This window comes from Heterocephalus glaber, unplaced genomic scaffold, assembly GCF_053883595.1.
Source record: "Heterocephalus glaber isolate CG9 unplaced genomic scaffold, H.glaber_assembly_v1.0 deba00001442, whole genome shotgun sequence".
Taxonomy (NCBI): domain Eukaryota; kingdom Metazoa; phylum Chordata; class Mammalia; order Rodentia; family Bathyergidae; genus Heterocephalus; species Heterocephalus glaber.
The window spans coordinates 4,583,512-4,596,717 of NW_028258296.1; positions in this window are offsets into that span (position 1 = coordinate 4,583,512).

The window sequence follows — 13,206 nt, forward strand, 5'->3', positions numbered from 1 at the left end:
GGCAGAGCTCCAGGCTTGGAACAAGATTCCCCCACATTTCTAAAAGGCCCTTGGAGGGCAGGGGCCACAGAGCTGCTGGCTGGGTCTCTGCTTCAAACTGCTGCTTGACACGGGGTCTCACACTTGCTTCAGTCCTTGGATCCTTTCACAAAACACTTGCTCTGATACCACTTTGTGTTCAGGTCCTCATTACAGAGCCTAGATTAAAGATTTCACAGGACAATATCCAGGCTCTTCCTGTGCAATGCACACCGTGTCCTCCAGTCCAACCCACATGCAGCCAGCCAACCGCATCTGGAGCTCAGAGCGATTGAAGCAGAAATTGCTCCAAGGGCCACGATCAGAGTCCAGTGTTGAGCCCATGAGTGTCTGGGGGACCCCTCTCTGGGGCAGTGTTTGCAGAGGAGAGTGGGGCACAGGACTGGGGAGAGGAGGACGTGGAGCCCAGAGGAAGAGGGCTTTGGAGGAGCCTCACTGCTGTGAAGCTGGGGTGCCCTTTGGGACATCCCAGGGCAGCCTCTCTTTGACCTCCGCACAGGCATGCCCATGGGGAGGGGTTGCGTGTGACCAGGGGCAAGGCTGTCACCTTGGGTCGAGAGACAGCAGTGCTCAAGGAGAAACTGAGCCCTGGGCCACCAGCAGCGCAGGACCACAGAGCTTAAAGCTCCCTCTCCACCAGCCCACCCGCCTTTCGCAGAGCAGCTCCTCAGTGCTGCTGCTGTGTCCAGCCTGCTACAAGGGCTGTGGTGACCGATCACAGGGACTCCCTGCGCACGAGTTACCACCTTCTTTTGTTACAGAGGAAACTGAGGCCTCAGAGTGCTTGGCACGGTGCAGGGCACACAGGAAACATCTGTCTCCAAAGCCTGCACTCAGCACCCCACCTCTGTCCCTGCCACATGCCCGGGGCCTTCTCTCTGCCCTGTTGTCCCCGATCATCAGCGATGGAAGTGAAGAAGTCACACTTCCTGCCCAGTAATCGCTCACTGCAGAGGACTGCCGACCTCCTACTCTGAGGACCCCTCTCTGGCCCACCACAGTTCTCCTGCTTGCCCGATGAGATGAATTTCTAGTTTATCCAACCAGAGGTAATGTGGGTCACAACCCTACCATGAAGCACTTTCTCCCGGGCACTCAGCAGGTACGCGTGAGGTCCGCCCTCTGTGCCAGCTCCATGTGACACGATGCACATATTCTCTCCTTCTACCTTATCAGGTGAGTATTTTGTCCCTCTTTCATAGAAGAAGGAAACAGAGGCTTAGGTAATTCAATCGCTGACCCAGGATCACGCAGCCTGGATTCACATGCACATCTGCTTTGCTTTGACAAAGTTTTTTCATTCATCCTCTGTTATTAAACAAATAAGTACTGGATGTGTACGTGCTGTCCAGCACTGCCCAGCACTGGGCCCTGGATGAGGCTCTATCCAGGCTATGCGCTCACCTTGTAGCTGCATTGCTGCTGCCTTCTAGGCCGGTGCAGCAGCGCAAAGGCTGCTGGGCCAGCAGGGATGTGCTCAGTGGGGAATGTGCAGGAGCAGAATGCAATGCAGTTGCTTCTGCAGGCAGCAGCTACTCTGCTCCAGCCAAACGTTGCACTGTGAGATCACAGACCCAGAACTGCCTTTCCAGTCTTCAAGAGGAGTATTTGATGAGAAATATCTTGATATTTCAGAAGGGGGGACTCATCCAACCATTCTGTCATCATTCATGTGGACTAAACAAAAGGTCTATGTGGGCCACATTGGCCCTGGGGGACCACAGATGCCAGGGACCCTAGAGAATCAGCACACCCGAATCCAGACCAATCTCATAGCGGCAGATCCAGTGCACCCTACATTCCAGAGATGCTGCCCACATAGCAGGAAGCGCCAGGCTCGGGCTCAAGTTTTCCTGCTAGGAGAGCTCTGCAGCCTCTGTGGGGCCTTTCTCGGTTCCTTGAAGCGCTATTCCTTCCTGAGAGCAGGCTCTTTGCTGACCTTCTTCTGTCAGGAAACAGCTTGATTGTGGGCGTCCGCAGAGAGACAAGCTACGTGACCACCCCTCACAACCTCCTTTCCCCTCATTCCTGCTGCCCCCAGATGGCTCAGAGATAATGCCACTGCTTTCCTGCAAAAAAACACTCCACATTCCCCAGCCGTGCTGCGATCCCTCCCGACCCTCCCGGGAATGCAGTTTCTTGCCCTCTCCCCGGCAGTCCTTGTGTCCCCTGTCTTATCTCTGGACAGCTGGCGGACCTGAGCTGGTCGCATTCCAAGAAGTGCCCATCTCCCACGCCGGCAGGAGTCCGGGACTCAAGTACACCACACCACCCTGCAGACTTGGGGTTCCGCCCCGCACGGATGCTCACAGTGTGTCTGAGACCAGCCTCGCAATCGCTCCCGCTCCCCAAATTATTGATGGTACCAACCTCGCTCACTCTCTCAGCTGTTAAGACTGATATTCTCTAATCAAGCAAGTGCAGTTCTTGCCTCTCACAGATACCCCGGGAGACAAAAGCGAGATGAGCTTAGTCCACAAACCTGGCGCCCAGCCCAGCTTTGATCTCCGGTTGCAGTGGCGGTTAGACAGCGTCTCTCTGCAGCCAGCTAACAGCACAAGAGGCAGGGGCTGGGCCTGACCAAAAGCTATTGCCCGCTCTCCTGGGTATTAATTAGTAGGAGGGAGAATTAGGCCTCAGAGAGGATCGGGATTAGCGGGCATTATCACTCTGGACCATTCTCTTTTAGGTGCAAAAACAAGACCCCAAAATATGGACGATACACTGAAAACATTGCTTGACATCAGCAAGCCTTGGGACCTGAGGTTTTTACCCTGGACGTTTTTGTTATTTTCAAGCTACCCTCCAAAGGCTATGTCATGCCATGGTGTTAGAGTTTTGCTGAGGCACAAATTTGGACGACCCAATGACACATATGCCATTTAGCAAATAAATTTGGGCCTCACCAACTGTCTGACATCTGCCTCTCTCGGAAGCTTTGCATGATTTCATTTCATCCTCAGAAAGCCCTGCTGGAAAGGTTTAATTGCTTTCGTTTCATATATAGGACATCCTGGGCTATGATGATATTCACAAAGATAAGGGTTTGAAAATGCCTCAAATCGAACCTCATGCGCACATCATGAGCACTGAACTCCCTCTCCTCGGTTCTGTGGAATGATTCAACCCAAGGGGGGGAGGCATTAGTGTGGCAGGCATGGGGTCTTCTTAGCATCCCCTGAGCATCACCGCCTGAGGCCTCCCGAATCGAGATCTCATTAGAGCTCCAGGACTTCCAGTTCTCCTCTCGAGGAAAGCCTTAACCCCAGACTCCCTGCCAGCTCCCAGGGGACATTCCCTGCTCTTCAAGCACTGCCTTCAGCCCTTGGGAATACCCCCAGGCCAACCAGTCTGCCGATTCCCATCAAAATCCAGACAAGCGTTTTAGGGATTTGCAGACACTGCACACATTGGCTTGTTTTATGTGGGTGAGCAGCGGTGACTGAAGAGGAGAAGCCCAGCTTTTCCTGTCCTTCCCTTTGCCTAGGCCTCATTCTCCCCTCCCTCTAGGAGGCCTAAGTCCTCCCCCGTCATGTGACCCCTTGTCCCCTTTAGGAATCATGGCCAGCCGACTCCCAGGCTTGGGGCGCCGAGAGCTGTCTAGGGAAAGTGATTGGGGTGATTTAGGGAAATATTCTCGCATCTGTGCTGGAGGACGGAAATATTCTCCCGTGGGTGACATAAGCATGAGGACTGTCCTCCGATGAAGCAGGATCTCCCAAGAGGTGTGGAGATTAGAGGAGGATTTAGGTGGACCATGAAGCCAGAGTACTTTAAGATCCTTCCGGCCCAGACATTCTCAAGCGCTCTCCGGTTTGACGGCCGAGCCTGGAAATAGTCAGCTCTGTACTCCACCGAGGGTGCAGGAGCTCAGGACACTGTATATTCTCCTCACAACGCAGCTCCACTCTGGTCATAACAGGTGATAACTGACACTCGATGTAGTGTTTCTTGGTTATTTAACACAATGCCTGCTGCCAGTCCTACACCCTAACAAGGGGCTGGCACTATTATCTTTGTTTTATCATCATTGTGAGGTGGTCCAGATCAGGGAGGTAGCAGGACTTCAAAAAGAGGTTTTAAATTAGGAGTCAGAAGAAATCAATTCCAGCACCCCGTCGGCTACCTTGTCGTCTGAGTGGTGGTGAAAGTTGTTACTTCATCAGTCTAGGCCTCAGTTTCCTCACCTGGAACTGTGGGGTGACAAGACCCACGTTCTTTGACTGCCTCTTACGCTTGTCATGAGACTTCTACAGGAAGACTAAGGTAACAGTATTCTGAAATTTTCGATTACCTTATAAATTAGTCACAGTGAAGGAGTTTGACACACCTTTCCTGGATTCCAATGCCATAGTTCCTGGGCTGTCTCCCCACTGCCATGTTCTTCTTGGCCCAGCTGGTCTGGGTCCCACTGAGGCATTGCCATCTTGTTCAGGCTTCTGATGAAATCAGCCCAAATCTTTTCCCTCCTCCTCCCTTAAAGCTTATCCATCCCGTGGTCCCCACCAAGAACTCATAATGACTCTGGAAGCTACCACTGTGCTTGCTTTAGCAGCACATGCAGTAAAATTGGAAGCTACCATTCTCAGGAATCATATTTGTATTTTAAATGGGAGCCTTCTAGAGGCATTGTCCCCCGAACCGACAAGAAGATAGAGATGGTGCAGTTAGCTTAGAGGAGACAGAGCTCATGGCACCCGTACAGCAACAATTCACTGCACCTAAAGGCAAGGCAGACGTGCTCTGAGCTCTGTGCTCTGTGCTCTGTCCCAGGGCCCTGTTGACCTGCTGGGGACCCGTGGTCACATGTATCACGAAGCAACGTTCCTTCGATCCACACTGCTCTCCCATGTGGCCAGGAGCAGCGACACAGACCAGGTGACCCCAGACTTGGCTTTCCATTCTTGGAATCAAATATCAAAGAAATTCCAGGCAAAGTGAGTCCAACCTTCTGCCATCTCTTCATCAGCAAGCATTTACTAAACCTCAGTAAGCCAAGCACGAGGAGAGAATCTGAGGACACTAAGCTGAATTAGATGCAACATAAACTGGAACTGGGTGTCAACCTTTCCATGAAACTAAATAAAAGTAGAACAAATTCCTTTTTGAAAAAATAAAAATGAGAAACCTTCCTATAACACTTCCCGGCAACTCACAGTGATATAACTGACAGCCCCACGTAGCACCAGAGGCAGCTGAGGGATTTGCCCTGCATCCGAGTGCCACTTCTAAGTAGGAGAGGTGGAATTTGAGGGAGGTGGGCACCTCAAGCCAATTGTCCTTAGCTTATACCATCTGTCCTCGGGATCCTGTTGAAGGGAGCACAAATCACACAGAGAAATCTGTGTAAGAACAAATCCCCCTGCTCATTCTGGTGTGTCAGACATCTCCTGCTCCATATCCCTGCAGCCTCTGCCACTGGCAGCTAAGCCAGGCTTGGACAAATGCAAAGGCAGGGTGGGTTTGTACACCCCTCTGAGCCAGCATGGACCTTGAGGGGTGTCGGCCGAGGAGCCCTTATCTTCCTCTGCATAGGCAAGGCCCAGACTGCCCAGCACAGGTCAGAGCTGAGGTGTGACCATCAGAATTCTGGCTGCACAACAGTGCTGAAGCTCCCAGGCCCTTTGTCTGGAGGCAGCCACGAGCCCAGAGGGCTCCTAAATCCAAGGACTACAGTTGCCTGCAGTTTCCATGACAACCACTTTCTTTTTTTTTCTTTAAGTAGACCTTTGCTAAGCACAGTGCAAGCTTGGAATCAGTTCTTAATAAGTTTCTCAAATGGTTGGTCCATGGCTGGAAATGCATCTCCCTTCTCCAGTCTACGACTTCCTCATCCCCAGTGTGATTGTGTTTGTCCATAAGGCTTCCTGTGCCTGCCCAGGAAATATAGTGTTCTGAGAAGCTATCAAAAGTAGATTTCAATAAGCATTCTCTATGCCTTTAATGATTCAACTATTTAAAAAAACAGTCCTTAAGTGGCATTTCTCAGGAAATCGGTTCAGTTTGGTTCTCAACAACTCAGTGACAAAACAATATTTTCTGTCTCCTCACCAGCCAGCTGCTACAGCATTCCCAGCCACCTCCAGCTCCTCCCCTGCAAATTCAGGGAGTCCTCAGGGAATGGGCCTTCCTAAGAGACTCTTAAGGAAAGCGCATGGTGGCCACTTCCTCTTTTCCTTTTCAGGCTTGCAGCAGTGACGTCCTCTCTCACGGCCAGTACCAAGCCTCCACGCTGTGCTCTTACATTCCGGATGCCCTCAGAGGCCTGTCCTGCAGGTGTGCGTGGAGCTGTCCGTGTCCCACAGTGAAGACGATTTGGACCCGGCTACAAAGCCAAAGTGGTCAAGCATTTGCGCCAGGTTTGCATCAGGAGTGGAACCGACTCCAATCTGACCAAGAGGTAGGGATGGTTTCCTATCATGCAGTTAAGTTCAGCCCTCTCCTGTTGTCAGGGAGCCCCAGGGAGAGTCGACTTCATTGGAAGAAGGAAGATGGAGAAGAAACTTGGGTCAGAGTCTTAGAGGACAGTCACCTGAGTGACATTTCTCAACAAGAAGTGGAGTCTCACATTTGACAAGTGAGCTTATTCTAGGCAGTGGGACAGATGATGCGGAATGAAGGTTTTTCAGAGACTGCAATTGTTATTTACTTCCTGCTTTCCTCCATGGAGGAGTTTAGGGAGCCACCAGGGACATTTCAAGACAGAGAGGAACAAACAAGAAACACCTATAAACAAAAAGAGACAAAGGTGACCAGGGCATAAGACAGAGCTGGACTGAGGTCCAAGGAAAACTGTCATGCGTGGGGCCCCGGGCTTCCCAACATGGACCCTGAGTGCCCGGGTGAGATCTGGGACTCTCAGATTTCTTAGAATTTGTTTTCCTTTTCTCAAGAAAGATAGTTTATACAAATAGGAATACATTTCTCCCAAGAGGCCTTCCACACTGTGCTTTGTGAATAGTTCTAGAAAATGTGGTTTCTGAAACCAAGGGACGCACTCAGCTGGGCAGAGGGGGCTGGAAGGTTCAAGACGTCTCCACCAGCTCTTGTGCAGGCCCTTGACCCTTCTGCCCGTCCACTCCAGCCTCTCCTGCTTATATGTTTTGCTTCCCTTGCACTGCACTTCCCAGAATGTTTTCCTCATTGGTTCTATCCCACTTAGCTCAGTAAAATGTTTCTTCTTCTCATCCTGAAGTTCAGAAAGCAAAGTTTTGGCCAAAGGTCAAACAGATGAGTAGCGACCTTGCCGGATTTAAGGCTGGGAGTCAGACCTATGTTTCAGCCCAGTCTCTTTCCCCAACATTCACCCAATAGCTCACTCAGATACTCACTGAGGGAGGTGAGCTCTAGTCTCAAAACTTGCACAAACACCTCTATGCTCCTGTGGCCCGAGATTATGCTTCTGGTCCTGACCGCTCTTCTGAAATCCCGACTCCTATGTCCAGTGCCTCCAGTTGTGTCCATGCTGATGCCGAGAAAGCACCCCAAGGTGTCTGTATCTAACGTACCATGAAGTCCGGATGCTTCCTCCAGAGCTTTTCCTGCCTGCGTCTTCTGATCTTAGAAAACAGCATCTCCATTTACACTGTTGCTTAAGTGAGTTTATCGTCCCCACTCCACTGAGTACATTAGGAAACCTGTCTGCTCTGCTGTCAAGATGGACCCAAATCCAGCATCCCTAAGCCTCCCGGTGCCATCGATTCAGTCCCAGCTCTGTCTCCCATGCTACTGCTCACACGGCCTCCTGGGTAACCTCCTCATTTTAAATTTCATCCCAGGCCCAGGCCAGTCTTCACCCAGGAGTCTCAGCAACCTCTTTCCAACTACATCAGTTCATGGGAGGGCCTTGTTCAAAACTTTCCAGTGCTGCCTATGTGTTGAGCAAAATCTAAATAAAGAGTGGCTTGATGGCTGCATGGACCTGGCCCCTGGCAATTGCTCTGAACTCATTTCAAAACAATTTCCCCTTCTCCATGGCACTCAGTCCATGGGCACTCTTGTTTCTGGGACAGGCCAGCTGCATTCCCACCTTGGGGCCTTTGCCCTTGCTATTCCCTAACCCTAAAGCAGAGTCCTGTGTTAGCATTTGGTTCTGTGACAAAATGCCTGAGACCATCAGCTTCCAAGGAGGGAAGGTCTCTTCTGATCACAGTTTCAGAGGCTCCAGTCTTTGGTCAGTTGGGTGCACAGCAAGGAGGTGAACACGGTGGGAGCACGTAGCAGAAGAGTCCTGCTCAGCTTGTGATGGGCCAGAAGCAAAGAGAAGGCAGGAAAGGGGTGAAGGATCCACGGTCCCCTTCTGTGCACCTCCCCCCAGTGACCTGACTGCCTCTGAAATGCCCCCCACCTCTCAGGTGCCAGCCAGGACCAAGACGTTAACGCATGGGCTTGTGGCAGAGAGCCTGGATCCCAACTACAGTCGTTCCCCCAGATCTTCACGGGGTGACTCTCCTTCATTCTTGTGGATTAAATGCTGTCTCTTCCAAGAGGCTTTCTTGGTCACCCCAACTTGCTCCACTCTCTCCCCTCCTTTGCCTTATTTCTCCTCCCACACTGGTTGCCCCAGGTACAGTTAGTCCCGTTCTTGCTGATGTCTCCCCCAGCTGAATGTGAGCTCCACTGACATTTGGGGATAGAGGCCTTGCCTGCTGGGTCCCCCAGCATCTTCAGCACCCAGTAACACAGCCAGCTCGTTAGACAGATGCACTGCGTGGTCACGGCTGAGTGGCCAGATGCACGGGTACAGTGGAGCACCTTTAACTGAGTGGACAAATGCCACCCAGCTGGGACACAGTAATGAACAAGATGGACAGACCTGGACACTAATGGGGCTCAGCTAAAGTGTCTTCAGTGACTCGTGATAGCAGTAAGATCAGAGGCACTGTGGTAGTGGAGGTTCAGGGACTTCTGACCCAGTCTGACTTGGAACCTGACAGCTTAGCTGAAGGACCTTAGAACACTGACTTCCCCAGGCCCCTCTGCGCACAGAGGGGATCCTGCTCTGACCTGCTGAGAAGTGGAAGAAAGGAGGATGTGAGCAGCAAGCTCGGCACAGAGTAGGTGCTCGGGGACTTTTGGCTGCTATTGCTCTTCTGAGGCATTGAGTCCGTGGGCCTCCTCAGCTTCCTTCCTCCACTGGGGAGAATGCCACATGAGAAGCCAGAGGCCTCTTTCCCAATGTATAATGCTTGGCTTCACAAGCAACGTGTCTTCTTGATCAGGAGAACAGCACAGTGACATTCCAGGCCTCTGTTAGCCATGGACGCCTGCGGTCTAGCATGATCCGAAGCAGGCGCCTGTCTGAGAGGCGGCCACGGAGCGACGCCTCATCCACAAGGGGGTTTAGGTGTTGCTTCCAGCTGAACGGCCCCAAAGCCCTCCTGGAGATTCTGCGCACTTCCTAAGATCTTCAACAAATTCCTTTGCTCTTTAAACTAGTTTAGGTGGGTCCTGTGCTCACAGCTAATAACCTGGCTGGTGACATGCGGATGGGTTAGTAAGCTGTGTGTATGTGTGGTTACTGACACAGGGCTTGTGCAGGTCACGGGTGTGGAGGAAGGGACTCTGGGGTGAAGAGTCATTGCTCCCCCAAAGGCAGCCTGTCTCTCATCACTCTGCCTTTCTAAGGGCACCTGGTGGGACTCCCACTCTCCCCCTTACACCTGTCCATGATGCTCAGGGATACTGTCACAGTCACCCACCCTGTCTCCTCCTATCTCCCCTTCCACTCTGGATTCACCCAACTTTCCCTGAGCATCTACTACATGCCAGACAGGGAAGACACAAACCGAAAAGGCACTGCAGCCCCTGCAAAGAATTCAGTGTCCTCAGACTCCCAGCCTGCCAGCAGGAACTCCAGGGCCTCGGGATGTTGGCCGTCTACAGTAAGGCAGCCTGAGCCAATGACAATGCACAGACTTTGGAATTACATTCACCTAGCTGCCAATTCCGGCTCTAACACCAGCTGGTGAAGTTTGCTAAATTACTTAATCTCACAAGCGTCCACTTCCTGATCTATAAAATAAGGTTAATAATGACTAATCCATAGGCTGTTTGTGAACATTGGATAAAACAACACACATGAAATGTTTAGTAGAATGCTTGATTCTTTGTGACGTTCGATAAATATTATGACCAACAAGTCTTTCTGAGGATGTCAGGAAATCCTCCGCAGAGGGAAGAAATTGTGCATGATTGCTTAAAGGAAGCATTCTTCATCCGAGCAGCCAGCTGCACCTGCTCATTCTCTTAGTCAACAATTATTCACTTTTGCAAATTGTTCTTTGTAACATCCCAGGATGAGGAGTATCCTGTTTTGATTCTTCTATTTTGCAAACAGAACAGTTAATGAGCTCACCCAAGTGCACACACGATGTGTGCTTTTGTCAGGAGAGGCCGTCAGGGAGCAAAGACTGCAGAAACCCGCACTGGACGCCCGCTGTGTGGACAGCCTCCTGGAGGACACAGAAATGCACAGCCTCCAAGAAACATCACAGCTGCCACTAGGGATGAGCGAGGGGCCCGCAAGAGCAGGAAAGAGCAAAGGACCACTTCGTGGTGCTAGGCTAGTTACAGGAATGAAAGCAGGCTTGGAGCAAGAGGGGTGCTCAAAAAGACCATCCTAAAGGAAGCAAACTTGAGAACTGAGCCTTAATAAAACTTGGACAGTGGGTGGAAAGCTGGAAGGGAGCATGTTTGAAAGAAGACAGGATAGGAGTTTGGATCTCATCCTACAGACAGTGAGCAGCCTTTGGTTGGTTTGATGAGAAGACTTGAGGAGGAATGTAAGCAGATGGTGATGGGAGGAAAGAAAAGGCAAAATCAGCAGCAGCTCCTAGTGACTGGTCAGCTAGAGCAAGGTGGCCAGGTACAGGGACAGAGCCGGAGGACCCCCTGCCTTTCCGGAAGAGCTATCCTCAGACCACTTGTAGCAGAGGCGGTTAGGCGCTTGCCAGCAGTCCAGATTCCTGAGCCCTGTTACTGCTTCAGCCTCCAGGATCAGTGGTGCTGGGTGAAACAGACTCCTCAGATGATGCTTAAGGCGCACTACAAGGTGGAGATTTGCAGAGAGGATGTAATCAACCATATCTGTTTCAAAGATGTGGAAATGGATTCAAAGAGATCAAGGACTTTCCCAGGGCACATAGATTATCCAGGACTAGGCTGAGGTCTTCTAATCCACAGCTTACTTACTCTGCTATTCCGCGCAGAGTTGATCTCTGAGAGCTGGATGTGGCAAGGAAAGCAGGATGCTTTTGGCTTTCAAAGCAGTGAACGGAAAAATGAGCCCAAGCCTCCTGGATAAGACCTGATTACCCCCAATCTGTGCAGGCCCATGTGACCTCTGGGCCACCCCATAGGGAGGCTGCCGCCGCCGACCGTATCTCTCACGTATTCTGACTCTCACACTGAGCAGGTGGTTTGTTGACCACCATGGGCGGGGCAGGACCTCCTAAGCCATGACCGCTGCAGGGCAGATCGGCACAGAGTGTCCTGGCCCTTCAGAGGAACAGCAGCCTTACCCCAGAGGGGGCAAGAGTTTTGGGTTCCCAATTAACTGGTCCTGATGTCATGTCAGCCTCTTTGATATGCAGTGTTATTTAGAAGGCCATGTATTGAACTTGGACGTAGGAGATGTAGGTTAAGACCTTTTCTAGCTTTCTTATTGGGGATAAGTTAATTATGATATAGTGTTATCACGGTATCGGCATAGCTATTGTATGGGTTAAAAACACGGCAAAACAGATAAAACCAAACCAGACCAAAACAACAGCAACAAACTCAGAACTCAGATGAATAGGACTTGTTCAAAGCCATGCAGTATGCTAAATTTCTGAATTTCCATTTCCTGGAAACAAGAATAATAATATCAACTCTTCCTTCCTCACAAAGCATTCTATGTGAATCAAATAAGAAAGTGGGTATGAAAATGCACCATAGGGTTTGCTGTAGATATTAGAGACCTGTAATCTTCTCCTTCTACATGTGTACAATGATTACAACCACACACACACACACACACACACACAGTACATGCACAGCATAACACACTATCAGATTTACTTTTTAAAAAAATTTATTTTTATTTTTTTTGGTACCGGGGATTTAACTGAGGACTTTCCGCGTTCGAGGCAGGCGGCGGAACCACTGAGCTAAATGCCCGGCCCACTATCAGATTTACTTTAAAGGACCTTGAGACGAAAAAGGCTAACTCAGGGCAGGGATGTATTTATGAGCCCCTTTCTAGATCACATTCAGCACTTGACCATATGGGGTCCGGGCCCACACCCCACCATGGCTGTGAAAAGCCCTGCAAGTCTTGCCACCCCCATAATTCAGAAAGCCTGTGACCAGCACTCTGTGTCCACCCTGCTCTTCCACTTTCTGCTTTGTCCTTCCTGGGGAGCAGAGGGTGGGCAGCCAGCACAATGTGTCCAATCAGGTGCTGCGAAACAAGGAAAGTCTCAGCTGCTATTTAGGACCTGAGGTGCCCAGCAACCTCAAAGGCTTTGAGGACCCAGGAAGCCTGTGGTGTGGCCACCCCAGTCAGGACAGTTTTTATACAAACAGTCTACATTCATCTGAGGACAAAACCAAACCCTCTTCTCTCAGCTTCACAACAGATGAAAGTGATGGGGGAAATACACAGAGGACAGGAACGGGGGGATCTTTTTACTTGTTTATCTGTTTGTTTGTTTGTGTTTTAGGAAATAATTTACAACATGAGCACTTTAAGTAGGACTTCCACCAGAGACATAATAATTTTTTAATTGAAAATATTTGTTTTCTTCTCAGCCTTTGGCAATAGCCGCAATATGTAGCACAAGCTGTAAGATCTTATAGAGGATTTATCATCCAGATAATCCCCATGTGTTTATTAATGCAAATCTAATTCATCTTCATTTCAGACCAACTGGTTCAGAATTATTTGCATAAGTAAGTTCAACAAGCTCTCAGTAAGATTCTCGCACACACTAGATTTGGAAATCACTACATAGTCCTTCAAGCAGATGAAATCATTTGTTCTCCTCACAGTTAAAATAACCTGTGAACCTGAAGTCTCACATGTCTGCAGGCTGTGGTGTCTGTCATGCTTTCAAGACCACCGTATCTAGTGTTCAGCACAGAGCTCAGACCAAGAGAGTAGATGAGGTACAAGGAAATACT